This window comes from Pinus tabuliformis, chromosome 5_1, assembly GCF_031772625.1.
Source record: "Pinus tabuliformis cultivar Carrire ecotype Pingquan chromosome 5_1, CPIR1, whole genome shotgun sequence".
Taxonomy (NCBI): domain Eukaryota; kingdom Viridiplantae; phylum Streptophyta; class Pinopsida; order Pinales; family Pinaceae; genus Pinus; species Pinus tabuliformis.
This window is the reverse complement of record NC_142305.1, coordinates 844299126-844324438: the sequence shown is the minus strand read 5'-3', so window position 1 is coordinate 844324438 and position 25313 is coordinate 844299126. Positions and strand designations below refer to the sequence as shown.

The 25313-nt window shown below is 37.9% G+C and overlaps 1 pseudogene; it reads right to left on the bottom strand.

The window, feature by feature from the left end:
- Positions 1–23744: 23744 nt before the first annotated feature.
- Positions 23745–24465, bottom strand: LOC149167498 (vacuolar protein sorting-associated protein 26B pseudogene; annotated as a pseudogene).
- Between the last annotated feature and the right edge of the window lie 848 nt (positions 24466–25313).

The following is a 25313-nucleotide window of genomic DNA, read 5'->3' as shown; positions in this document are numbered from 1 at the left end:
AGTGATGGAGTGGTATGGGAGGATAGGTGAGATGGAGATGGAACTGGTGATGGCTCAGGAGCGGAGAATTCAGATGGAGAAAGAGTGCATGCAGTGGGTTGATGGCTGGAAGGATGGGATCAACGAAAGGTTAAGTAAATGGAGCTACGTGAGTAATGGAAGAGCTGGAAGGTAAACGAGCTGAACAGAGGTCAGTTGAGTGGCTTTAGGTGTGGTTGACAAGAAGAGGAAGGTAATGGAATGGTGTGGGGCAGTGTAGATGAAACAAATTGTCTATGAATGTCACCAAAAACGAGAACTCTTTAACCTATGTTAACTGTGTTATTTTGAACCAATGAACAACAGTGCAATTTGTGAAAGAAACTCGTGCATGGAAGTGGAATGAAGAAGTAATGATGAAGACCAAAGTGCATGGATGGATCTACGACTAAAGTAACTGTTGCAGCTTGCATGGACGTGAAAATAACTGCGTTTGGTTTTGGTGGTTGGTTCAGACTACACCCCAATCCCTAACAGAGATGGCAGTGAGGTCCTTTCAACCTTTTTCTGGAGCTCCAATGAATTATAACTATCCTATTCTAACCTAAGCAACTGGAAGCAAATTCACCATAAACTAATCCTATTCAATCTCATAAAAACTAAATCAGCAGACTGTAAATTCGAATTGCATGTCAAAGTAAAGAAACAAGGTGCTGGAACGAAAGGAAAATAACATTACAACACAGAGGAGGTCTATTGCTCTCAGGTTGGGCCCTAACCTGAGAGCTATAGCTCCCTTAGAAACTCAGAATGAGATCAAAATCTGCCTGCCTTTATTCATAACCAAAAATCTGATGTCATGCCAAAACTGGCTTACAAAAAGAACCAACACCGAGCTGTAGCTCGTACTTTGAAATTACAATAGTAATGAAAAAGTTCAAAAAGCCCCTATCAAAGGCTACAGCCTCAGTATTTATGCAAAATGATAATCCAACAGGGTTCCTTGATTTGTGGAGCTCGGCTGTCCAACTGAAGGTTAAACTGCTGATCCTGTAGAACAGTTGTAACTGCTGTTCCTGTAGAACGGTTGGCTGCCTCTAAGCTCGGTGGAGAGATTGGTTGGAGCTCGGAGCTATGGTGGGAATCACGAGGAAGGTCCCCAAGACTGTGGACATCCTCTCCCAAAAACCAGCAGTGCCACCTTACTGTCTCCTTGTCTCCTTTTTCGTGGTCTTTGCTCCCTTTTAATGCCAAAAACCTGAAATCATCATGTATTAGTCACGTAGATAGAATGCCTACCCTTCTTCCTACAAACAACACGAATAAACCAAGAAATGAATGCATAAGCAATAAAATATGAATGGTTTGAGCAAAGCAAGTAGGCCAAATGAGCCCAAATTGTACCAAAAATTGGGGCTCATCACCGAGCAATTTCCCTTCACTTAATGTAAAGAAAGATTTCTTTGGATTGAGCAAAATTCCATACCTCAAGCATCTTTGAAAGATTTGCTTCAAATCTTGGAGATGGTTGTTTAGTTTTCTGGAGTACACTGTTATATCATCCAGATAAATCACTACTGATTTATTGACCAATCCTTTAAACGCGATGTCCATGGCTCTCCGAAAGGTAGCTCCGGCGTTGATCAGACCAAATGGCATCTTCCGATATGCATAAGTGCCCCACTTGGTTCGGAACGTAGTTTTTAACTGATCATCGGGATGCACCAGTACTTGATTGTATCCTGAAAATCCATCCAGGAATGACATTAATTCTGAGCCTGCTACTGCCTGTAGAATTTGCTCCATAGGTGGGAGGGGAAAGTTATCTTTCTGGCAGGCTTTGTTGAGATTTCGGAAGTCGATACAGATTCTAATGTCTCCGTTTTTCTTCCTAACGGGTACCATATTGGATACCCATTTGGAATGCCTAATGGGGAAGATTATTCTGGCTCTCAACAACTTATTAAGCTCAGTTTTTATCTGGTTTTCTAGGTTAGGGTGTATTTTCCTAAACTTCTGCTGGACAGGTTTCTCGTTGTCAGTTATAGGGATAACATGCTGAATGATGGAAGTGTTGTAAGTCTTCAGCTCATCGTAGTTCCAGGCAAAAACGTTTTTGTACTGTCTCAGAAGGCGGATATATGCTGATTTTTCTTCAGGGGCTAAGCCCTGGCCTAGATTAACGTTTTGCGGCTTTTCGTCGGTTCCTAGGTTGACTGATTCGTAGTTCAGAGTTGAACTATAAAGCTTGGCATTAGCCGACCTTTTGAACCGACGTTTCAAGTCATATAAGTCTTCTAATTTGACCACCGATTTGGGTATAGCATTATCAGTGCTACTTTGTTGTATCTGGTGATCATGACAGTCTTCGTCAATTATCTGGTTTGTGTAAGATCCTTCAGAGGTGAGGAAACTTACGATGTCTGGGTCGTCGTTGAACACTCTCCAGTTGGTGATATTGTCAGGAATGGAAGGTTTAAAAATTAATTCTATTAAAAACCTATCAGGACTAAAGTCTTCGGAAGGGATAAGTCGAGAGGCTACGTTAGCTAACAGGTCTGCGCTTGCGTTTTGAATTCTTGGAATTGACGAGATGTTAAATGCTATGAAATGTGCAGTGAGATCTTGCACTAACGATTGATAATGCTTTAAATGACTAGACAGGCAATGTATGGTGTTACGTACCTGTTTTACGACGATCTCAGAATCTCCAAAGACTTGAATATACTTAACATTCAATCCGATTGCTTTGTATAGGCCTTGAACCAAGGCTTCATACTCTGCTGTGTTGTGCGTGCAATCGAACTCAAGTCTGCATGTGAGCATAATCTTGTTCCCGTCTGGGTTGATCAAAACGCATCCTGCTCCTACCCCTTCGTTGGATTTAGATCCGTCAAAATATAATTTCCAAAATAAAGAAGTATTTACAGAATTATCTAAAAAACTAAAACATTTTGAGTCATCAGTTTGGGAGAAATTTTCAACTTGGGATAAAACTGAATTCTCTAAGTATGGTGAAATATGAGCACTGAAATTGCCTAGGAAAGAATCTATTGCGTAATTGCCTACAATGCTGCTATTGTATGTGATGGCTTCATTTTCTCCTTCTAGTTCTGTCACTATGTATTTTTGGTGCAACTCTCGTTCAACCTTTATCTGATTTGGTTTACCATTGTATGGTAACCACATGTGCGACCAGTCGGTTGAGAAATATCCGTGGAGTTTCTCTGACCAATCCCTGCTAAGAATCAAGCCATAAAACTCAGGGATATCAGCTACTAGGATGTAGATAACCTGACACACTTTTGGGTTAGTCGACAATCTTATGGTCACCTGATTAAGTTCACCAATCACTTCGACCTGGGATCGATCAAGTTGAACTATACGTACTACAGATTTTTGAGGTTGCACATTCAATTTGGCACATATTGACCTGGGTAAAATATTCGTTGAAGCACCAGAATCGACCAAGCAATTGTGCACGTTTTTGTTGAAGATTTCATATGTGAGCAGAAAAGGAGGCGTATGAGACCTTGATCTTCCTCCAATCAAGGCGATGTCGTTTGGATCAATTTTATTTATCATATTGGTTGGAGGTCTTCCCAGATTGTGGGAAGCCACAGCTGTAGGTAAAGATGTAGTAGGCACAGCATGTAATTCTTTCATCATGATTTTCTGCTGGTGTTTCAGTTTACTCAATTCGTACAGAGTGATATTAGCCCTAGTCTTCTTCATGTCGTCAATGATGTTGTAATCCATTTCATCCGACACTATTAGTGTTCTTGATGGAGGTTCTTGTTCAGATTGGACTGGGCTAAACTGGGTCGCTTTAGCAGTTGTCTTTTTAGTTACGACCCTTTCTTTTGTTGCAGGGCTTGCGCCTTTTTGTTTTGGGGTAGTTTGGGGAGGATCAAGCTGATTTTTACTTCTCGTGCTAACAGGAAATGCTTCTTGATCCTCTTCCTGTGGGAGGATGAAATCCCACATTCCTTGAAGTTCTACAACTTCTTCCTCGTTGGTCTGCCCTTCAGTGGTATTCTCTTCTTCTTCGTCTTCTTCAGACTCAACGTTTGAGACAACATTGGGTGGTTTTATGTCCATGGGAGGATTTCTTTTAAAAGTCCTAAAGGGCTTTTTCGAAGAAGTCTCTGCTACTTGTTTCTTGATATCGACCATCTCATTGGACATGGCTTTCAACACTTTTTGTAACCCTTCCAAATCGAAAGGATCTTTCGTTTGCTTCTTCTTGGTGTCTTCTTTGAAAGAGATCTTCTTTGATTTGCGTTCTTCTATAGCAGATCTCTTTTCTAGGGCTACCACGCGTCTTTCCACTGCTAACGCTTCTGTCAAGTTGTCAACTAATGTGGTCTTGTTTGCCCTATCTACGAAGATAGCCAATTTTGGAGGTAAAGCCGTGATGTACCATTCACACCTTACTTCCTCGCTGGGTTGTGAAGCAGTGGGGATTTTGTTGAGGATCTTATTGAACCGTAAGTTAAAGTCTTTAATGGGTTCTCTAGCCTCAGCCTTAAGATTAGATAGGTCATTAATCAATGTCGCCGTAGATCGGTCATCACCAAACTTAGTGAGGAACTGACTTTGAAAAATGTCCCAGCTTGTGATGGATCCGGAAGGTAACGAAAAGTACCATGACCCGGCTGTTCCTTGCATTGTATAAGGGAAGAGCTGGACAACAGCGTCTTCGTTAGTAACTCCGTTGAGATTAACAGAAAGCATGAAATTATTGATATGTTCTTCTGCTAGCATACCTGCTTCTGGGTTAAATTTAGGTAGCCACTTCTCTGGATGGGCCGGTATAGGGCTCAGGGGTGGAGGCATTAAAACCGCCCCAGGATTGTTCCATGGAGATTGGGCCATCGTGGAGCTGCTAGCTAATGGAAGTGCAGAAACTGACCCCTGATGCTGAGAAGGTGAAGAAATCAGGATCTTTGATGTTCGAAGAGGAAGGCTTGTGGAAGACGGGTGAGTGAGTTGGAATGGAAAAGTGGGTGGTTGACTTCGCGGTGAGGGAGTTGATATGGACGAAGTGGATGAGAGAGTCTCTCTGTCAGACTCTTGAGGTGTTTTCCTTGCTCTTTTTCTAGTAGGAAGAGGGAGTTCACTTGGTTGTATGCCAAATTTTTCACTCTTTAATCTGGTAAGGGGATGAGCAGTGTTGTACTGCGAAGTCACACTGCTTTTAGATTTATCAGACTTCTGGTTAAAAATGGAGAATCCCTGAAGTTTACGAATCAAAGTTTGAATTTCAGGGGGGGTTCAATAATAGATTGGTCTGATATATTCGAATATGTAGCAGTGGTGGATACTCGAACGACTTCAAATTCCGGGTTTAACCATGTTGGAGAAGTCGAGGGAGTTGATGAGGGTGTATTACTCTCAGAATGGTATTTGGATATTGCTTTAGGTGCCATTCATAGTTCGGGCCCTCCTTCTAACGCCAAATATGTTGAGGGCCCCAAAATCGGGTCAACAACAAGGGTGATACCCACCCGGTCGGGAACCTGGTTGGCGGCTCCGTGCCCGTTTGGTGTAGCGGGTCCGACTGGGGATGACGGGACCAGCTTCCCGTTCTAAGGGGTGTGTGTGTGTGTAGAAAATGGTGATGTGTGTGTGTGGAAAATGATAGTAGAAAATCTGTAATTATTCCTTAACTAATCTAATTCTAAATTCTGAAATGACTTTATACTACTTTAATCTAACAAAAACAATACATCTAATCTACACTAACCCGGGATAGAATTTTTCCATTATGCAATCTAGAAAGATTTCACAGAATAACTGGTAATGAATATTATTCAGCTATTATGAGAATATAAATCAATTAAGATGAACCATCTTGCGTAAGAAGTTAAGCAAAACGGTTGTGAACAGCATATTGCATAATCAGCTATTCATGTATTAAGCACAAATCAATGACTCCACCGTACAAAAGTGCCAAATGGTAGTCCACTCATTCATACGTTAACATATAAATAACATCAGCTGTATATTACTCTAAGAATGCAAGTAGAAACTAGTCAAGAGATAAAAGTACCATTTATGACTGATTTTAAACTTACAGACCTTAAGCAATAATGATCTATTTCTACTTGCTTCTAATGCCTACTAAGAGTACAGAAGTGCAACATCAGTAGCAGGTATTAAAATGCAAACATAAATAAATCTTGATCCGTCCATTCATCAAAAACCCCCTCCGAGGGTGCAAAAGTGCATGTTCTGAGGACAAGTTTTTTGACAAAATTTCGGACCCTTCTCCAATGCAACGAGAAGGGTTAAATACTAGTAACCGACTAATTTTACTTTACACAAATTCAGGGAACGACTTCAAATGACTGCCCTTTTACTAAAAACAAATTTATTTCTAAAAACTGAATCTAATTTCTAACCGTTTCTGTATCTGCTCCTTAGTGCTATAAGCAATGTGCTGTTCGCCCTAAAAGAGTCGGCTGGTTGTCCTTTCCTTTTGTTCGAGCTTGAAAATTAGAAACAACAAGCGCTGGCACCTCTTTCTGTTAGATTAGAAGATATTTTCGAAAACCTTTCTCTAGCTGGGTGTATTCGTTGTGCGCACACTTAGTACAACCCAGTTTCTTTTCGAACTGATTTTGCTGTTGCTATTTCGGTTTCCGGTCGTGCGAATGATTCAGTGAGTTAGAAGCTGTGCTGTATGGACAATCCCCTGTTTCGAGAACTGTTTCCGTTCTTTGTTCCAGGCTTTTCTGGAGCATCTTTCTTCTCTTGCGCTTCTTTCTCTGCTTTACCAAGTCTGAGCTTCAGGATCTTTTGTAAACACGCTGCTTTTGTGCGCCTTTGACTCTGAGTCTTGGACAGTTTATTTTCATCAGTGCCTGTTGGGCGATACTCTGGAATCCGCGGTTCTGCTGCATGCGGCATCCAATTGCGGAGGCATCTTCACTCTATTGTCTTATTGGCGCTCTTCCCTTCTCCTTAGATGTTTCCTGCATATAGATTTATATAAGTTGCATGTCTTGCAGTTTACGCAAAGAAGAAGGGAAATGACGAAAAGATTGACATGAAAGCATTAAATTCTAATGAATGCGAAATTAATGACATTCATCATAACTTGACTCTTCGATAAATGCGATGCAATCAGTTCTGGATATTTGAGCATGCGGTCATTAATTTCACTTAAGGCGCACTTTCATTTTTGGATCTACTGTGTATGTCGGAGAATTCTTGCGATGAGTTTTTTCTGCGATTGGTATCACAGTATCGATGGCTGCGACGTTATTAAGTGTTATCGTAGATCGCAGATATCGCAGATCGCAGATCGCTGATATCGCAGATCGCATATCGCTAATATCGCAGATCGCAGCTTTGCATGGTCGCAGATCGCAGATCGCAACATCGCAAGGTTTTCACTTTGTCATTTTGTGCTGCTCGTGTGGCATTGCGACGTGCGACGTCGCATATCGGCCGTCGGCGTTTCTTTAGGTTCTCCTTTTTCAAACGCTCTTAATGCGCGCGATGCGATGGGTTCTCGCGTCGCTCCTTTTTAGTGTATTTATGCGCTTTGGGCAAGAGCTCCTTTTTCCGTTGCGACGCGATATAGCTTTTAGGGAGCTGATACAAAAGAATTTTCAAACAAAAATATTTTTTGGATTTTTGGCTAAGGGTCCCCCTTTGCTTGATGTTATTACTAATATCAAATGAACAGGGGGGTTGTTGGTGACCACAACACAAAGGTATGTGAAAATATTGGTCAAACGGAAGAAGAATAACAAAATCTGGACCAGTGGGTCAGCAAATGCTACATGTGTTCCTGAAGTTTTTGAATTTAATGAAATAGTCTACCTTTGTGCATGATATCTCGATCCAAAGGAAAGGATGATCATAGTAGGAGTGAATAGGAATCCAATTCCTCTAACCCCTAAAGCATTCAGAAAGATATTCAAATTGTCAAGGCAAATAAGTTATTAAATTTTCTTGAAGCCAACAGTTTCATGGACTCTCAAGTTTCCAGAATGAACATTATTTAGGAATTTTATCTCAGCATCCTCATAGGTTCCCTTTGGCATTTCTTTCTTAGATATTTCCATATTTGCAGAACCTTACAAAGATTTTTCTTTGAATTTTACCTGAGAATGGGATGGGAAAACACATCCAATATTCCAAGATTTCTACTTTATGCTTTGTATTATTCTTATAAAAGAGACTCTTTGTTTAATTGGGAGGACCTCATTTCAAATGAGCTAGCCTTCCAGTTGGTGAATTTTTCAAAGACCCATATATTTTTCATGACAACGTATTTAATAAAAGCTCTTGTATATTGTCATGTTTTCAAAGGATTACCCCATAAAATCAATTTTAATCTTAACAAATAACTAATTCAGTTTTTGTATCATGTATTATGAATACATAAATCCCCATTTCATTTTTACCAAATTAAAGATTTGTTTGTGAAAGAAGTTAATTACATGATAATTGGACGTGAACCTACAAGGATATCAAGACAAGCACAATATTTACTATGGGGAAAGGGGATCCATGAAGAAAAATAATATAATATGATAATTCGAATCTATGGATTCTAGGACAATCCATTGTTTTTACCTAAATTTGTGATGGACAATATTTTCTTGTTCAAATTTGTAGATAGTATCACCCTTAACTAATTTATTCGAGTGAAAAAACAAAAAGAGAAGTTTTTTTCCTCTCCTTTTATTGTAGGGGAAATAACCATAAGAAATGCAACTCATTTTGTATAATTTTCTCAATTGTTGAATCCTGTTAATTTAAATGAAGTAAAGGCTATTCAAGGTTTTGACCTAGAGGGATTATTTTCTAAGTACTTAACTATGGTGAGATATGGAAACTTGTTCACAATAATTTCATAAGAATGTGGGGAAGTCATATTGGTTCATTAAGAGATAAAAAGTTTCCTAGCAATGCTAAAGAAGCCATTATTGAAACTAGCACAAACATGGGAGAAAGAAATAAGGAAAGAGGCATGGAGCACATAAACCCTTCTCCATCCTCTATACCCTAGACTCACATGAGTTCATCTTCTACCCAGTAAAAAAGGAATACTAATTTTACTGGAAGACGAAGCAATGATAGACTCTCAAGAGGAGGAGACAAAGAAGAACCGCCTCCTAGATTGACCCTAGAAAGGTCACATATTGTTCAGTCATCTAAGATTAAAGGTTAAAAAAAAGCACAAAATGTGGAGGAAATTATTGACATTGAATTTAATAGTACCATATTACCTGATTTGGTTATAGCCTACATGGCTAAAACCAAAATAATAATAGAATAAATCGTTGAAGATCACCCTGTCACTTTGAAAAATGCAAATTATGATAGAAGTAACAAAAATTTTAGAATTGAAAAATTGAGGATTCATAATAGAAAATTTATTGGCCATACTGACATGGGTTTTAATATTTCAAAAGTCAGAGCATTGGTCTCTTAAAATTACATCACACTAGGAGAATCATTAGTACATTCAATCACTAAGAAAGAGGTACAAGATTTGAAATTAAAAAGAATAATAAAAGAGCTAGAAGAAGCTCTTAAACCAAACCCTTTATTTATGACCCCTCTTGCCATACAAGCACCAGTAGTAGTAGTATCCACCTCTGAGACACCTCACAACATCAAAAAAATGGCCTACCTCCTTAATGGAGTCAAATATTACATTGTTAAAAATATTAGTAAAAGATTTAGAGTATTGAAGATATATGCGAAATAACTTTCCATTAAAGAAATATGGCCCAAAAAAAAATTCCTTTATTAACTATCTCAAAAGAGACCTTGAGCATGATCAAAATTTTGTAGATTATGAATTTCATAGTTTTATTAAAAATGTCAGTTCAGTTAGTGAGTTACGTAGATCACAACAGAATCTCCCGTGAGCCAAAATATTAAAGTCGATCAAATTTGGATGGCCTGCAAGAATGTTATTGGAAATTATTTTTCAGTGTAATAAAATTAATGATAGAATAAGTGTTGTCTTTCTCAAGGAAATAAAGGTTTTTTACTATCTACATGGTCCTCGTATGATAAGAGATTCTACATTAATTCCAAAGGAAATATTAAAGGATGAATTGAATGATTTTAAGGAGTCAATGGGTCAAAATTTGATAATATAATTGATTTTTCTGAAGAAGAAATTAAAAAATGGTTAGTTTCTTTTGTGAATATAAATGAATATCAATGTACTTTAGTTGCACAGTTACAAGAAGATGCTTGGGAAATTGAGGAGGTATTATTTAACCAGTGTGTCAGGATGGATATCACAATTCCTCTAGTGAAAGGCTCCATTGAAGAATGGTTAATGAAATCACTTCAAGAAGTCGTTAATCCAAAATAACTATCAAAACAATTATTGTAATGACTACATATCCAATGAGAAAAGGCAACAAAGACTTTAGTATCAACAATTATAATTTTGTGAGTACTTTAAAGAATTGAAGTGTTTCCCCCTCTTCCTCCCAATATTTGATCATTTAGTCTTTTGACTCTATTTTTCATCATTTATGTTGACCCCTAACTGTAACTAGTATTTTCTTCTAAGCATATTATTTACGTTTCAGTTATCATGAGTCAAATCCAATTCCCTCTTGGTATGAATGCACTTAAATTATGTTTAAGTATCAGAGTTTTGTTGAGTACTTTATGCACCAGACATTTTTCAAAAATTTAAATCTGCATATTTTTTTGACTTCTGCAGAGAGCTCCTTTTCATGATAGTAGTTCATATATGGTTCAGAAAGTTGAGTTAAAGTTGTATGAATCTCGAGAATGTTTTTCCCATCATCTCACGATTTTACATGAATGAAATTATTTATATCTTTCTAATATTTGAACTTTGTTATCTTGTGTCTAGCCTTTTGATATGATTCAATGGTATTTTATTACTTTGATGGAATTAATGAATATTTTGCTTAAATTTCAGCGTTTATATCTCGAATTATTCCTTTCCTTGTATTATTAAAAAAACACCTGATCCACTCACAGGTTCATATATTAATGTTTCAATCTTACTTCAAGTTATTTGAGTGTGTTCATAAAGAGGAGTGTTATCTCTTTGAAAACGTAGAGGGACCTGCACTCAGGCCCTAGGAGGTCAGATTTTTTCCCCTATAAGGAAAAACGATCAACAAGATCAACGAGGCCATAGACTTATAAGGGTCTAAAGTAAAAGGGTATGTGTGTGGGGAAGACAGGTGAAGGAAAATGTTGGAAAGTTCACATTCGTATGAAGAATATGAAAGGAGGTGTAATCGTGATCCATGTAATGCACCACTTCTTGTTTCACCATGTACGTTTACTTCAAGAAAACTTTATTCCCATTTTCTCTATGATTTGTTGAGTCGAGAGGCTCATTCTATAGCATAGTGTGAAGGCCATGTGTAAGTATGTACATTCCTCTTAAAATAAAAATAAAATATTCTCTAAAAATAAAAGTAATGTTAGCTATAATAAAAAAGGAAAAATATGCTATGCATATTTAATTAGTTGTCCATATCACCTAATATGATTTCATGTAAAGTAATTAGAAGTAAAAAATAAAAATATGTGAGTAAGATTTTCAAACCTTATACTTTTCAAAAATATTTTAACATGTTGTTAGGAAACCAACTCACAAAATGATAGAAAAGATAGATCAATGCCTTAGAATTCAGCCTCTTCGAGGGGGCAACCTCCTTTACATTACACAAATAAACAATTCTTGGATGATGCAAATGACTAAACCTCCCTTCTATATATAGGAGTCTAAGGGGTCACAATATAATCAAGCCGACATAATAGTAATAACATAAGGGCACAAAAATAACAATAGTGGGTTTCTATGGGGCATACTAATAACAATATGGGGATAATAGGGGCACAATAGTAACAATAAGGGATACAATGACAATATTAATGGGGGAATAACTAGTATTATAGGGGCCTAACATGCCCCTCTCCTTCCGAAACACGTTGTCCTCAATGCTTGAGTAGTTCTAGATGCTTCTGTATAAAATTCTCATCCTCCCATGTGGAATCCTTAGCAGATAAGTTCTTCCACTTGATGACATACTCCAAAATTGATCGATTTCGTAGTTGTCGAGTTCTTGTTTTTGTGACTGCGTCTAGTTCCAATATGATTTTTCATTCCTCGTCAATTTCTGGCAATATTGTTTGAACTGGGAGCTTGTCACCTATAACCTTCGTTAAACATGAAACATGGAAGACTGGGTGCACTCGGGAAGCTGCAAGAAGCTCCAATTTGTATGCCATAGTACCAATCTTTTGCAACACCTTGTATGGACCATAATACTTTGGTGATAATTTATTATCCTTCTTAGCTTGCTTGAGGGACATTTTTTTATATGGTTGTAGTCATAGGAATACCCAATCACCTACATCAAAACCTCTTTTGTTGTGATGTTGATCTGCCTGTTGTTTCATTCTATTCTATGCCAATGTGAGGTTATCCTTTAAGAGTTGGAGAACTTATTCTTGATGCTCTATGTGATGTTCCACTGCTTGAACCTTGGAATTTTCTCTTAAATATGATGTGATGGATGGTGGATGATATCCATAAAGTGCCAGAAATGGGGTTAGTTTTGCTCCAGTATGGAAGGAAGTTTTATACCACCATTCAGCTAGAGGCAACCATTTGACCCATTATCTATGTTTATCAAATACAAAGCAATGAAGATATCCTTCCAAACATTGGTTTACTATATTAGTTTTCCCATTGGATTGAGGATGATAAGATGAGTTATGAGCTAACTGAGTACTGAGATAAGAAAATAATTATGTCCAAAACTTTCCAGTGAAAATGGGATCTCTGTCGCTTACAATAATCTTTGGGTTTCCATGTAGCTTTTGAATTGTTTCCATAAATGCAGTAGAAACTATACTAGCTTTAAATGGATGTGATAATGTACAAAAGTGTGCATACTTGGAAATTATGTGAAATACCACCATGATGACACTCTTTCCCTCAGACTTGGGTAAACCTGTGATAAAATCCATTGAAACCTCCTCCCAGCATTGGCTTGGAATGGATAAAGGTTGTAATATACCTAGGGTCTTAATTGTTTCAACTTTATTTTGTTGGCAAACCAAACATTCTGCCACAAAATTTTGAATATCCGATTTAAGGCCAACCCAAAAAAATTCCTTCTTAACCCTGTGGTAAGTTTTTCAAAATCCTCAGTGCCCTCCTAAGGGAGAATTGTGCAATTCCATAAGAATCTTTTGTTTGAGTTGGGAATTCTTACATAGGTATAAGTGATCTTTGTACCATAATGAATCATATTTCCAGCTAAATGTATCAGATGTACTAGGATCTTGTTGTAACTTTTGAATGAGTGCCCACACTTCTTTTTCATTCTTCCATTCCTCCCTTGCTTCATTTATCAAATCTGGTTGGATAATAGAAATGGCACACAACAATGCTTCCACATCCTCATCCTTTCTTGAGAGTGCGTCTACCACAACATTTTGCTTCCCTTTTTTGTAGATGATTTCAAAGTTATAACCCAACATATTTGTGACCCATTTTTGTTGCTCTTCAGAGGACAATCTTTGTTCTAAAAAGTATTTAATACTATCATGATCCATTTTTACCTTGAAGTGTCTTCCCATTAGGTAGGGTCGCCATTTCTTAAGTGCATGTAGTATTGACAACATTTCCTTCTCATAAATAGCTTTGTGTAAATACTTTCCCTTGATTGGACAACTTTCAAAAGCAATGGGTCTTTCATCTTGCATTAAAACAACACCAATTACATTTATTGAAGCATCACATTCCACAATAAAGGTTTTTGTGAAGTCAGGCGTAGCTAAGACTGGTGCTTGGCACATTGCCTCTTTAAGGTGTTCAAAGGCCTTTATTGCTTCTACAGTACATGAAAATGAATCTTTCTTCAATAATGTTGTTAAAGGTGCAACTATTCTACCATAATTCTTAACAAACTTGCGATAATACCCTGTCAACCCGAGAAATCCTCGCAGATGCTTTATGGATGTGGGGATTTTCCATTCCTTAATGGCTTTAATTTTGCTAGGGTCTACCTTAACACCTTCATGAGATACAATATGACCTAGATATTCCACCTCTTGTACTCCAAAGAAGCATTTGGAGCTTTTTTCATATAATTGTTTCTCCTCCAATAGTTTGAGCACCTTGTCAACATGTTCAACATGATCCTTCCAAGACTTGTTGTAGATTATTATATCATCAAAAAATACTAACACAAATTTCCTAATGAAGGGTTTGAAAATGGAATTCATCAAACCTTGAAATGTAGAAGGTGCATTGGTAAGGCCAAAAGGCGTGACCAAAAATTCATAACGACCCTCATGAGTTCTAAATGTTGTTTTTGGAATGTCTTCAGTCTTCATTCTAATTTGATGATATCCTGAACGAAGATCCAACTTGGTGAAGTAAATTGATCCATGCAATTCATCCAATAATTCATCAATGACAGGAATGGGAAATTTATCTTTAATATTGAGCTTGTTGAGCTCCCTATAATCCAGACACATGTGCCATGATCCATCCTTCTTGTGCACCAATACTACTGGAGTAGAGAAAGAACTTTGACTAGGTTGAATTATACTAGCCTCTCGCATTTTTGCAACCATACATTCAATTTTACTCTTTTGGGCATAGGGATATCTGTACAACCTGATGTTTGGAGGAACACTTCCTAGAATCAAATGAATAGCATGATCATGATCACAAATAGGTGGGAGACCTTTATGAGTCTCAAATACCTTGGAATGACTGTCCAAGGCTTTTTGGAGATCTGGAGAAATATATGATTTCAATGTGGGAACCTCTAGCGAACATAATTGTGCAATTACACCCAGTTTTTCCTTCTTTATAAGATTTGTCCTAACGTTAAAGATGATTTTCTTTCTCGGCTTCCCTAAAATACCCCTTAATTCAACTTCCTCTCCTTCTGTACAAAATTTCATGAAAAGTTCTTGAAAAGTAAAAGCTATTGTACCCAAGGATTGTAGCCATTGGACTCCTAGTACAACATCAGCACCACCCATTCGAATGGAAAGCATTGGGCTATTCAATACATATTCTCCCATGGATAGCTTGATATTATGGCACTTTCCAGAGCAATTTATGGTTCCTCCACTTGCAACCATCACTTGACACTCTGGTGCTGGATATAGGAAGAAATTCAATTCCTTTGCTATCTTACAATGAATAAAATTATGGGTACTTCCCAAATCAATCAACACTATTACCTTTTTCTTCTTGATATGTCCTTCTATCTTGATAGTTTGAGTTGTGGTAATTCTAGCCAATGCATTACAAGATGTGGTTAGATTCATTTCTTCTTTATCTAGGGTTTACTCCTAGTGTATGTCCTCTTCTTTTGACATTTCTTGTTCCTTTTCTTCCTCTTCACAATCTATGTAGAATAATTTCTTCTCAGTACACTCATGACCTTTAGTGTATTTGTTATCACAACTGTAACAAAGCCCTTTTTCTCTTTTTTCTTAAAATTGTTGTGGTGTCAACCTTGTAGGTTGTGGAAGGCTAGGGGAAAAACACGTCCATATTTATAGTTGTGAGTGGTAGGCTTCCTAGTTGCCATAATTTTTCTTTCCATTTTTCTTGCTAACCTGAATGCCTTCTCCAATGAATCAGGTTCCCAAAGGTGAACCTCATGTTGGATATTATCCTTTAAAGTCCCTATAAACACATCAATCCTATGCTCCTCTGGAATATCTTTTACCCTTATGTTCACTTTTTGGAAGTCCTCAATGTGCTCCATCATTGAACCCTTTTGTTTGAGATTTATCAATTGGCTAAAAAAGGTGTTGCTTTTTGTATCCTCATAATGTGCTATCATTTCTTCCGTAAAAATTACCCAAGTGACAATTTGTTTACGAGAGAAAAGCCATCGATACCATACAAACTAATTTGGTTCCAAATATAAAGTTGCAATATGTACCTTTTGTGTGTTTTGCACATTATGGAGATCGAAAAATTTCTCCATATGTAGTATCCGTGTTCCGGGATCCTTGCCATCAAACTTCCTCATATCAATTTTTGGAACATGGTGGGTCTTCAATCCAACATTAGAGTCTATGAAAACATGGTTAACATTTCTTTTGTTCTCATAATGAGTTTCCTTTACTACCTTTTCACCATTAGTGACCATTTCTTGTAGCAACTTATTCAAATTTATCTTCGATTCTTCCATCTTATCATCCATGCCATTCATCTTAGCTTCCATGCCATCCATCTTAGCTTCCATGCCATCCATCTTAGCTTCCATATTAACTTGCATTCCATTCATATTAGCTTCCATGCCATTCATCTTGGCTTCATTTACCTTTAGTGAGAGTGAAATTTGTTGTACTTGGTCTTGTAATTTTGATATATCATGTTGCATTTCTTCCTCTTCTTCATGATTCATGCTATAGCTTTTAGGTTTCTTACTAGGTGTTTCCATTTTCTTTCTTCGGGGCATTAATTAATGCTAATAATTCTTCACCATTCCCTTTGAATTCCTTCAAACTAATTTTTCAAACCAATCTTATGCAAAATTTTAAAAAACTACACACCTTTTTTTTCACTTTGTAAGAGCTCGATATTGAATCTGTTGTATCTCTGTAACTGCAGATCTTGAATATCTAAAATATTGTCTTGCAGTAGCCCTTTGAGTCCTATTTCTAACGCTACAAGTCTGATCAAGATTGGATTCTCCAAGGAAGAGTTATTTTTAGGACTCTGGACACCACATATCTCCACAATGGTATGATATTGTCCACTTTGGGCCTAAGCCCTCATGGATTTGTTTTTGGACTTACCCCAAAAGGCCTCATACCAATGGAGATATTTGTCCATCCTTATATACCCATGATCCTCCCCACTTCTAGTCAATGTGGGACTTTGGGCCTAAGCCCTCATGGATTTCTTTTTGGACTTACCCCAAAAGGCCTCATACCAATGGAGATATTTGTCCATCCTTATATACCCATGATCCTCCCCACTTCTATTCAATGTGGGACTTTGGTCGTATACCAACAGTTATGCCAAATCTCCCCCTGTGACTGGATTATAAACTAGTTCAGTAGAGCGAACTTGTACAATGTGCCACGTATCATTGTTTCTACCTTAGTACCTAAAACTGATACATAGAAAACTACAGGCCATCCTCTTTTTGAAACTTCTTACGAAATTTCAATCTGATGCTCAAAACAAAAGTTATGATGATTTTCCCTAGGTCGCCTGTTTGGAATGTAATTCGAGAGTCTACAAAAACCCTAACTTCCTCAGATCATATCTTCGAAAATATAGCGATTAAAGCTATGAAATTTGGACCCGAAGTTCAGAATGATTTCAGCTCAAATGTGTTTTTTAGCTTCTGAAACGTCGCAGAAAAAAAATTTATAGCGAAAATGCCACGATGACTTGTTTGGAGCAGCGAAACCCTAGAATCCAAAGCTCTGATACCAAATGTTAGGAAACTAGCTCACAAAAAGATAGAAAATATAGATCAATGCCTTAGAATTCAGCTTCTTCGAGGGGGCAACCTCCTTTACATTACACAAATGAACAATTCTTGGATGATACAAATGACTAAACTCCCTTCTATATATAGGAGTCTAAGGGGTCACAATATAATCAAGCTGACATAATAGTAATAACATAAGGGCACAAAAATAACAATAGTGGGTTTCTATGGGGCATACTAATAACAATATGGGGACAATAGGGGCACAATAATAATAATAAGGGATACAATGACAATAGTAATGGGGGAATCATTAGTATTATAGGGACCTCACACATGTGATATTAATTTCATCTATATCTATATATAGAAAAAAATGTTAAAAGAAAATATTTTGATGTTATAAAGAATAAAATATACTATTTGAATTATGAATAAAATATTTTAATATGAATTAATATTGACATATATTTAAAAATATATTAATAGTAAAAAAACTAGTGTAATGTACTCTAAAATTATACATTGTTTTTTGCACTCTAAATTTGCACGTAAAAAAATTTGGTCCCTCTCAACTCATGTTAAATCTATGTTTAACATGGATATATGTTGGTCATGTAATCAATTCTTGTAGAAACCAAAACATTTTGGTCATCTATAGGGGTCACTCCCACAAGAACCCTTCTGCTATGGAATGCTAGTTGAGTGGTGACCAAATGGAAGCTTTCACAATGACACTTCAAAGGTGGAGCTACTATTCAAGGTCGAGAGAAGGACTACTAACAAGGTCCTTGCACTGACCCTACTCTGCTACTGTTACAGTGTACGGCATAGGAGGCACACTACCATCACTACTAAATATTATAACTATTATTGTCTGACTTGTGGCTAAGGGTAGAGGCATTGATAAATACATAAATGGATCAAATGTTACAAATATTTTGTTTTTATACCAAAGTTGAATTGTATTTTTCTTGGAAAACATCTACCATTATAGAATCATTTCATGCAATATATGATTAGCCCAATATTCATTTTCTATTACAACATTTTGCCTCCCATCAACATCCTTAGATTTAATGTAAGGTTTTTGTTTCACAAAATCTAGATCCTCATGAAGTCTGTCCAACAAAATCATGGCTACAATAAGTGATGTAGTTAATGTTTCAATAAACTTGTTCTCATTCGAACTTTTAGAGATATAGATAATCTAAATAAAGGAAACATTGTAGTTGGTCAACTATTGGAGATGGCTTCAAAATGATGGCTAGTGGACATTAAATATAGTCAACATGCTCTACTAATTCTCTCTTCTATGAATTTTCTAGATGAAATTCAAGGAAAGTAAATACTATGAGACATGTTTGCATTACATGGATTTGGCTGAAACAAGCATTTGGTTGGAAAGTCTCCACTGCCTCTGGAATCCTGTTGGTATTACATAGGCTTTTAATGCACTTCTTTGCATTGCCATGGGGAGTGTGGGAGGAGTGTACATCAGTAGAGGAGTATGGGAGGCTTTTAATAGGGAAAATGATATGGGTCATAGGCTTATGGTTGTTGTTGTTGTTTGAAGAATGATGAGGGGGTGAGGAAAAATAATAAGAAAAGTCCTTTGTACAAGTTATATTGTGAGCTTTCAGTGTTTTACCAGTAGCTACTTGTCTAAAGATCACTACATATATTATTGACCTTAGAATGAATTACTTACAACCTTAAAATCTTGGTGCAGAAGGAAAAATATTTCCTTCTCTCGAAGATGATCATTATTTTGAGGCAAAGAATAAGATGCACAGTGTTGAAAATAACAACAAGAAATTCTAAAAATAGAATTGCTAAAAATAGCATTCTATAAATGGCATTTCGGGATACCTTCCTATTTTAGTCAGTCCTTAAACTAAAATAGTGAAGTAAAATTCGAATTTGATCTTAGCAACTATTTGTAAATTAATTAATTAATTCATCTTGAGTTAATTAGTTAAGGAAAATCAAACATGAAGTCTATGTGGGGACATGCAATAGCTTCTCCATTAATTGAGGAATTTACCCATCAGTTAAGGAGATAAGGATGAGTTGTAATTAGTTGACTTAGTTAATTGAGTCAAGTCTAGTTAGATTAATTCAAACAATTTGTTGAAATAATGTAAGTTTAGTTAGTTAATGCTTCCATGCATCTAACTATTACACTTCAGGTAATTGAGTATACTCTCATAAATAACTCATGCATGTCAGTTCAGACAGAGACCCAGTTGAGATCAAATGGAGGGGCAGTGTACTATCAGTTGCTAGAATATTCCATTGTGAATATTCCTTGCATGTAGAAGGAATTCTTTCCTTGAGGATTGCGCAGTTACTTCTTCAGGTTTAGTGAGTGTGATGAGGCCAATTCACACATGTGGCTTAAACAGACCCCAAGAAAAATTACGCAAGGAAATAGGAGGCTTGGAGGGCTTGAGGAGGACATATACTGTCTATTCAGTCTATGAGTTGTATTATTTGATTGCAGAGAGAGCAGGATAGCTTGAGAGCTGAACATTTTTGTAACTTGAACAAGATTTCCACTTGTATGATAATACAGAGTTGGGGTTTTAGGCTGAGGCTTTCGCTAGGTTATATCTTCTGTGTTATGTGTGATTGATTTCTCATTCTCAGTTATATGTGTTCTCTTGATCTTGCTCAATTCAATTAAGCTTCCGTAAAATGTTGTAGAAGTAGATCTTGTATTGTGTTTTAGTATATTGCATAATCTATTGATCTACAGTGGGAATTTATACATGGTATCAAAGAAAATGTGATCAAGGCGAAGAACAATATACAAGAAGAAGAAGTTCGAAGTTTGATTCCTAAATATAGAAATCGAGTTCTTATCACATCTCTATTTCACCTATGACGTTCAGTGGTTTAAGACTCGAGTATGCCCTTGATGGCAGCTTGAATTATATAGCCTGGAAGGATCGCATGGAGGTAGTCTTAGAGGATAACGGTTAAAGGACTTCATTGATCAAGAAGTCCCCAAGCTGACTAATGCTACTCAACTGGCGGAATGGAAGAAATGTGTCGCTAGAGCAAGGAGAATCCTCCTGGAGGGAGTTTGAGACAACATTGTCTCTAGCCTCCATGGGATGGAGACACCATTTTCGATGTGGAAAACATTGAAATATTTATATCAGAATAGTAGCAATCAGAGGAAGTTGGCATTGAAAGACAAGCTTCGTAAGATCAAGTGTGAAAAGGGTGACACAATCTGTACATATCTGAACAAGCTCACCACCTGCAAGGATGAGCTTGGAAGTGTAGGGATCACTATCGCTGATGATGACATGGTGAGTCTTGCACTCCTCGGTCTTCCTAAGAGCTAGCATAGCTACCAAGACTCGGTTAATGGAAGAGAAAAACTGCTAGATTGGGAATGACTTTGGTCAGATCTGATGCAGGAGGAAATCAAAAGAAGCACCAGAGATGGATCCTCATCGAAGCAAGATGATGAGGAAAATTTAGCCTTAGCGAGTAAGGCGAGGAAAAGGAAAGGGAAGGCATCCCATCCCAAATCCAATTCTTCCCATGGTGGGAAGAATATTGACAAATCGAAAGTGTGATGCTTTCATTGTCATGAAGTGGGCCATTATGCTACGAATTGTCCACAGAAGAAATCCAAGAAGGGTTCCTCAAAGGGATCTGATGGTGAGGCAGTGGCCTCATAGTTTGAGCTGGATTTCTCACTTATCGCATGCATGGTTTCATCCATGGTGGGATGTGTGTGGTACCTGGACAGTGGAGCTTCATTCCACATGTTAGGTGACAAGAATCTTTTCAATACCTTGGAGGAGAAGGATCTCCAGATGCAGATCGAGATGGGTGATGATGGAAAGTATTGTGTTTCAGGGGAAGGTACGGTTGCGTTTCGGAGGGAGCATGGAGCTCCCCTCACCCTAACTAATGTAAAGTATGTACCAGATCTGAAGAAGAATCTTGTGTCTGTCGCTATGCTAGAAGATAAAGGCTATGATGTAGTCTACAGTGAAGGAAAGGTATTCCCGAGGCATATTGGTACTGGACAGACAAAGTGAATAGGGATTCGAGTCAAGAATCTCTACAGGCTGGAGGTAGACAACTGTGCTGCTTTGAGTTCCAAAGCTGAGATGGTGCAGAGCTAAGATGTTGGCAAGCTATGGCATAGAAGACTGGGTCACTTGCACCATGGAGCCCTGAAGATCATGCATCAGATTTCTACCGGATTACCCAAGGGAAAACTTGAGTAGACGACTACATGCAAAGGTTGTACCTTGGGTAAGTATGCGAAATCTTCCTTTCCGGATCAAGATAGTAGAGCTGGAGAAATCCTGGAGTGAGTTCACTCAGATGTATGTGGACCTTTCTCTACAGCCTCCATCACTAAACAAAGGTACTATGTTATTTTTATTGATGATTTTTCTTGTATATGCTAGATCTACTTTATGCAAGGGAAGGATTAGACCTTCTTGAGGTTTTGTGAGTTTAAAGCCTTGGCAAAGAAAGAATCTGGAAAGAAAATAAAAGCCTTGCATAGCGAAAATGGTGGGGACTATGTCACCCAATAGTTTAAAGAATTCTGCGTTGCAGAAGGTATTAAATGGGAACTGATGGCACCCCATAACCCACAGTAGAATGGGGTGGCCAAAAGGAAGAACAGACCGATTGTGGGAACAGCTTGAACGATGTTGCATGACCAAAGCCTACCACTGGGTTTGTGGGTTGAGGCATGCAATACAACAGTATACTTGCAGAACAGAAGCTCGCATCATACACTGGGAATGAAGACACCTATGGAGGCCTATTCTGGGAAGCGACCTAATGTAAGTCACTTCGAAATCTTTGGATTATCAATTTACTGTCATGTGACCAAAGATGGTAGGAAAAAGCTAGACCCAATAGCTGAGTTGGGAATACTTGTGGGGTACAAAGATACACCCCACAACTATCGGGTGTACCTTCCTTCCACTAAGAGGATTGTGATACACAGGGATCTGATGTTCGATGAGCAGAAAGCCCTTATCACTTGAGAGGGAGCTCGAGTTGCATGCAGATGAGGAACTTTCAGTTCCTAAGGATGATGTTATCACAAAATCAAGCACTGAAGGCTGCCAATCAGCAAGATTCTGTGTAACTATTTCAAACCAGGCTTTGGACTAAGGCTTAGCCTCCTTAGTCTAAGAGGGCTCTCTCACAGATTATTAATATTGACTAATGACAAGAAAAGATGGCTAACTTTTATAAGACACATGAAAATAAGCTGGCTGGACAACATTGAATTGATTCCCATTGGGCTTATGGAGTCTCTCATATCTCAGCAAACAAAAACACTATCTTTTCATAGAAATCAGGGCACTTTACATCTATATGTTCAAACATAACTTTGAAACCACAGTTTGCCAAGGCATACAGGAAGTCAGAGCATGATTCATGAGTTCTGAGTGATTATGCATTAACAAAACTGTAAAAGAACCTTAAATAAAGAATACCATCACACATTTGAACAAGAAGATCCATTGTGAATCCTGAGAAGAAAACACAGTCATTTGCATTACTGAAATTTGTTTATACATAAACCAAAAACAGTCTTCTCCAAAACATCCAACCCTTATTACATCACTCTCTTGGCTATTTATAGAGTGCTTTTCCTATCTCATTCGAGCTTCCTCCTCCAGCATGAGGGGAGCTCGATGATTGCCATTAATTACCCCTATCCGCTATTGAACTAACCTATTAAATACAATCAACACTAACTGAAGTTCTAAAAAGTTCTAATTTAATTATAACTCTAACTCTATCTTCTTCGTAGAAGATTCCTCCTTGCAGCTTTGACACATGGTTTCCTTTTCGTTTGGCTGAGATCGCTGTGATTAACCTTTAATGCTCCATGTTTGTCTTTAATGACACATCTTTCTGTTACCCTGAAACATAGGCCCCTGTTTGTCGGTCCTTGATGTGCTGTTCCATTTTGGTCGTCCATCACTTCGAACATGCAGCAGCCTGTCTTCTAGCCCTTGAATAATCCAAGATATGGAACGCTGCCATGTCTCCAGATGAGCTGTAGGCTGTATTGATGGACAGGTGTCTCTCTTTCAAAACTCCCGTTCAAACTGCTTTTTCTGCATTGAAAACACCACCTACAGCAGTTTCGTAGCGCGCTACGAAACTGCTGAGTTATGTTTGTTAATGCATATGACAATCTGAAATTTTGTAGGGCTTGATGCACAAAATGCTCTCCTTGTATCCATTCAGGATTACTGGTTGATTCTTGTTCCTGAGTTGCTATTTGCTGATTGTCATGAAATATTCAAACTCAATATGTAGGCAATCCTCAATCCCGACCTCCATCTTGATGCTGTTGTTAACTGTTGGAAGTGGTGTATAATTCCGCACCCAGAAGTCTTGGTACTCGACAATGTTACTGACATAGTTACGACTGATAGTAACCTTCAAAATGTACCTTAGCCTCCCATTTACACCATTGTATGACTCATATGGCATCTCAACTGTGGAGAACTCGAATGGATAGGTCTTACGATCATGAAGCTCACCAGGTACATCTAGCTCCCGAACAAGGGAAATAAAATCGTAGAAGTTACCCCTGTCGAAATACAACTCTATTTGGCCTAGAAGCTCAATTTTTACACCATTATGCTCAACTTTTTTACCAGCAACAGGTTCTATCAAAACCTCTACAACAACATTTTCTTGGCTTCGAAAAAGAGGCACCAAGGCAGTTTGCCCATTTCCTTTCTTTACAGTAGCCTGCTTACGAGTTTTCCCATCAGAAAAGGTGATAGATATTATACAAGGTAGCTTAAACGCTCCAATGAGATAGTTCATATTTGCAACTGGTCAATGCTTTTAAGTGATCTCCAAAACCCAAAATCTGCAATGATTGGTCAATCCACCCGCAGTTTTCACTTCAAAACACTTGCAAAACTTCCCGAACTCGGCAGACCTCTTAATTCTAACCGACTCATATGAAAACTTCGTTACAGGGTCAGGGGCTTCAATCCACTGGATCAGAAACAGAATAGGATGCAATGAAACATGAAACTTTTTCACCTGGAGCTCTGACCACAGAGAAAACAAAAAATTTGATACAGTGGTACCCATCTTCATCTTTACATATCCACGGATGACATAGAACTCCATGAGCAGTCAGGCGCTCATAATTCCCGCTCAGATAGTTTTGAAGTAAGCATCTTTCTGATAAGATCCTTTGCACTCTTAGAAATTGTGGGCCATGGTTCTGAATCAAAATCAATATGACCTCGTAGAACAACATCGAAAACTCCCTGCTGTGTTTCTGCCCAAAATGGTGGAACACCGCTGAGTAAGATGTATAGGATGACCCCGGCTGTCCACACCTCTGCCTCTGGACCATAGCGTTTGCATAACACTTCCGGGGTAACATAGTATGGGCTTCCAACCACATCAGTGAACACGTAACCAGGTTTGAAAAAGACAGACAGCCCAAAATCAATTTCCTTCAATGATGAATGACAGAAAGCACCTCTTTGTTAGTTGCAGTGCTCGTGCCCATCCCTATCACGAGCATGTTGCTTCAAATGATTCATCAACCTTGTCCCATAGTCTTTTACTTGTTCATCCGCAGTAATAGCACAGAAAGCTATTTCTCCAAATCTCTGACTAGGATAAGGGCGATAAGAAATGCCCCCAACAACTTAATTTTGCTTGATGATCATCATTGACTTGTGGCTCCTGTCCATTACAAGTCTAACAATGTACGCCTTTGGCATATTGGGAAGTTGCCTTGCAAATATATTCTTTAATCCAATAAGCCAGATCATATGTTGATCAATTCCATCATTACTAAAACACACG